Consider the following 4783-nt stretch of genomic DNA (forward strand, 5'->3'; position numbering starts at 1 on the left):
GTAGATGCATGTGGAAATTTTGGTAGCTATAACAGCAAAAATGGTTTGGTTTGCAAGTGTTTGCTCGGTTTTAAGCCTAGTTCACCAGATAATTGGAATCATGGAGATTATTCGGGTGGATGCACAAGGAAATTTCAATGCTTTATGTTGGAATCCGACGAGTCTGATAGCAAAGGAATCTGAAATTTTGGTAATTCCACTTTCAATGCTTCTTCTCTGTTGTCTTCTCCCAAACCCATCAAAAAAAGAAAAATTGAAATTGATTTCAGCTGCAAATAATTGAATTTGATTTTTTGGATTGTGGGTTTTGGGATTTTTGATTGAAATCGAAGCAGAGAAGATGCTGGAGAAGATCGCGTTGCCGGCGAAGCCATCACTGAGAGGGAATAATTGGGTGGTTGACGCCTCACATTGTGGATTCGATCTGTAATAGCGAATTCCAACATATCTTCTTGTACCAGAGCTTCTGTTAGGAGTAAAGAACCCGAGTTCAATTTTTTCTCCTGATAGAAAACTGAGGTAGGTAGCTGAGTTCTGCTCTCAACTGAGGTAAGACAAAGACCTTTGACTTCGACTTCGAGGTCTGGGGGGCAATGTTTGAACCCAACGGTAGTTATTGGCATACTTTTCTGGTACTGTTCAACGGAGTCAACCGTTTTACTGTTCCTAGGTATGAATATTGGGTCAGGCTTAAATCGTCAGGTACCATTTTGATATTTTTCAAAGTATAGGTATGAAAATTAATAGTCTGAAAAAGTTTAGACACTGTTTAGAAGATTTTCCCTTGAGAATACCTGAAGTTCCAGATTTACCCCTCAAAATTTAACGCCCTTGACGACTTTACTGTTGCTAGGTACAGAAATTAGGTCGGGGCCAAAACTTCAGGTACCATTATGACATTTTTCAAAGTATAGGTATGAAAATTAATAGTCTGGAAAAGTTCAGACACTGTTTGGACGAATTTCCCATTCTTTTAAAAGTGGTAAATTTGTTAATTACTAATATGGTGAAAAACGTGTGAACGCGAGGAATTTGTGCAAAAGTTAAACGTATCATTAAACATTTATTAAACATGCCATGCATATGTCGGTAACACGCCATTGCGAACTGAAACACAAGGTTGGCACCGTTGGCTTCACACCATTCAAATTGATTCAATAGCACTTTCCATGTTAATATATTTTTATGGGGAACCCAACCTTCCTCCCCATGCACCCCTCATCTCAACATTTGTCTGGGTCAAAGTTGTACAATACGGATTTAAACCAAACGACAAAGAACATTACTGTACCCCAAAAACATTTCAGAAAAAGAACAGTACGTAATTGCAATAGTGGATACCAGAAAATCAGAAAGATGGCGCAGTCTTTGACCGACCAACTGGTATCGCACCCATCCATGACAACCATGAGTTCAAATTCTATAGCAGTCTGCAGAGCCACCGTACCGTTACTTTTTCTCTCAGAGTCATTGACTTGGCTACGTACCCAAAACCTGCCCCTTCAATCGGCCAATCGGCCTATAAAACTGGAACCGTGATAAGACTCTTCTCATCTCCACAGCACATCCCAGTTTTCTCAGCTTTTGTCTATCTTGTAAGTTTCGAGAGAGCTAAAGAGAATCAACAATGGATTCCATTGCATTGATACACAAGCCACATGCAGTTTGCATACCATTCCCGGCTCAAGGTCACATAAACCCAATGCTGAAACTAGCCAAACTCCTTCACCACAAAGGGTTTCACATAACTTTTGTCAACACAGAGTATAACCATAAGCGCCTACTGAAATCTCGAGGCCCCAACTCCCTTGATGGCCTTCCCTCCTTTACATTTGAGACCATTCCCGATGGCCTCCCTCCCACTGATGCCAATGCTACGCAAGACATAGCATCCCTTTGCGTATCCACAAGGACAAAGTGCCTACTATACTTCAGGGAACTTCTCTCCAAGCTGAACTCTATGCCGAATATTCCTCCGGTCAGTTGCATTGTTTCGGATGGCGTCATGAGCTTCACTGTTGAGGCAGCTCAAGAACTGGGCCTTCCCGAAGTTCTTTTCTGGACAACTAGTGCTTGTGGCTTCATGGCCTACATGCAGTTTCAGAATATCATTGATGAGGGTCTCATTCCTCTTAAAGGTATATAATAGTCAATAAAAATAAAAATCCAACCAGCTACTTGTTTGTTAATTTTCTTATTTCTCTTTTTTCGTCATTAAACTGCTTTATACGATTACCAAAAGGTTCAAAACAATGCATATTAGGTCTAGTATAAGTTTTTTTTATTATGTATGGATAAGGCTCTAGCTAATACTATTTTTTTTTTATCCGCAGATGCCTCTTGTTTGACAAATGGGTATTTGGAAACTGAGATAGACTGGCTACCGGGCATGAGAGGTATTCGTTTGAGGGACATCCCGACCTTCATTAGGACCACTGACCCAGAAGACAGCATGATCAACACTCTTTTGATTGAGACAGAACGAGCTAAAAGAGCTTCTGCTATCATTTTGAACACATTCGACGACTTGGAACATGAAGTTCTAGATGCACTTAAAAATCTGCTACCACCTATCTACTCCATTGGACCCCTGCAACTACAGCTTCGAAGTGAAGATACTGACTTGAAGTCGATTCAATCAAACCTCTGGAAAGACGAACCAGAGTGTCTTGAATGGCTCGACTCCAAAGCTCCTAACTCTGTAGTTTATGTCAACTTTGGAAGCATCACGGTCATGACATCCGAGCAGCTAATTGAGTTTGCTTGGGGACTTGCAAACAGCAACAAGACATTTTTGTGGGTCATTAGGCCTGACCTTGTTGGAGGGGAGTCAGCTGTGGTTCCAGCAGAGTTTGTGGAAGAGACAAAAGAAAGGAGTCTATTGACAACTTGGTGCCCTCAAGAACAAGTTCTGAGCCACCCTGCAATAGGAGGGTTCTTGACTCACAGCGGGTGGAACTCAACCCTTGAAAGTGTATGTGCAGGAGTTCCAATGATCTGTTGGCCTTTCTTTGCTGAGCAACAAACCAATTGTAGGTATTGTTGCAAAGAATGGGGCATAGGCATGGAGATAGAGGGTGATGTCAATAGAAGTGAAGTAACATAGAGGACCTTGTGAGGAAACTAATGGAAGGAGAGGAGGGAAAAGACATGAGGAAGAAAGCTATGGAGTGGAAGAAGCTGGCAAAGGAGGCCGCTACTGCTCCTGATGGATTATCTTTTCTGGATTTGGACAAAATGGTTAATGAGGTATTGTTCTCTAAGAAAATGAAGTATGGTAATTAATTGTTTGAACATTCTTATTCTTTCTTTTATTTGTGCAATTTACTTGCTCCTTTGTATTTGGTATTGTTCCTCCATTGTAATTCTTCTATTTTTCTCCATATAGTGGTAACCTTTCTGTTTTCAATCACTTGATAAACTTTACAGTTGATATAATCTTCATATAGTGCTGATTTCTTTAAAAGTGAGCATAGTCAAGGATATTGTGTCACTTTTCGGTTCAAAATAAATTATACAGCAGTTTCTTCTGCCGATGGTGTTTGGACCCAAAATGAGCATTTTGGCCTGACAAGGCACGTCTTGGAGAAATTGAGCCAATGTCAGTGGCTCAAGCTATATATTGTCGACAAGTTCGAAATATATATTTAGAGGCTAAATAAAGCCTACTATGGAAGCATGAAAGCATGAAAAGTCAACTTTAGCACATTTTCCTACTTCGGCTAGGAGAAACCGAGCTAAACAAGGAAGGAGGGGTGGCAGACTAACCAAACGAAATTCAAATGAGCTGAAACTTTCCAGATTAAATATAGAAAGCCCAAGGATCATTTCTTATGAATAGTGCCAGAGCTAGTTTTAAGTGTAAGGCATTCAAACAATCAGTCCAATTTCCTTGTCTAGAGAGGCTTGGAAAACTGGACCTGTAAGAGGTCCAGCAGCGTTTTCGGCCCAACCACTATATAAAAAGCTCTGAAATTTTACCAGGGTGATCTACACTCATAGTGGAACATTTCTTATGAAGAAGTCATGGTCAAAATCGGAGTGCCTGATGGACATAAAATTGAAGGAATAAAGGAGCAGAAAGTGCTTCCTTATCTCCAAAATTCATCATTCCTTATCTCCAATTATGCCTCCTTATCTCCTTATCTCCGAAATTCATCATGCTTTATCTCCAATTATGCTTCCTTATCTCCAAAATTCATCATTTCTTATCTCCAATTAATGCTCCACTATCATTTGTTTAATGCTAAACACCTTGGCATGGTAGCCTATAAATAGAGGTTACAATGAAACACTTAAAACACACAATTCACTCATCAATACATCTCTAAGATGATCTAAGTCTCTCTAGAGCAAACCTCTCTAAGAGCAACTCCTCTCCTTCTCTTTCTCTTACCGGTGATCACACTCCTAGTCCTAGTCTTCTCAGAAACCGACTTTCAGTGCCACCAAACCCTCTGTCAACGTACTTCGGTCCTAGTCTCCTCGGGAGCCGATTGTAGTACCACGACCACAACGGTTATGGAATCAGCCAAGAAAGGGTAACGCCCTCGCAAACCAGCCAAGCTAAAGTCACGCTTTAGCAAGTTCTCTCTACTTCCCAGTGGTTCTCGCTCTGCTCGATCTACAACATCGAGTATCGATTGTGATTTTCAAGAAGATTATCAAAAGTCCTCACCACGAGGCATAAAGAATCCCACGACGAGGTTGATGCTCTCCTCGTCTACAATTGCTTGAAAGAAGTCAGGTCAAGGGACACCCCCGACGACCGCACCCGAACGGT

The 4783-nt window shown here is 41.0% G+C and overlaps 1 pseudogene; it reads left to right on the plus strand.

The window, feature by feature from the left end:
• Positions 1 to 1471: 1471 nt before the first annotated feature.
• On the plus strand, positions 1472 to 3412 carry LOC133745345 (7-deoxyloganetin glucosyltransferase-like; annotated as a pseudogene).
• The last annotated feature ends 1371 nt before the right edge of the window (positions 3413 to 4783 follow it).

The sequence above is a fragment of the Rosa rugosa genome, chromosome 4, assembly GCF_958449725.1.
Source record: "Rosa rugosa chromosome 4, drRosRugo1.1, whole genome shotgun sequence".
Lineage (NCBI taxonomy): Eukaryota > Viridiplantae > Streptophyta > Magnoliopsida > Rosales > Rosaceae > Rosa > Rosa rugosa.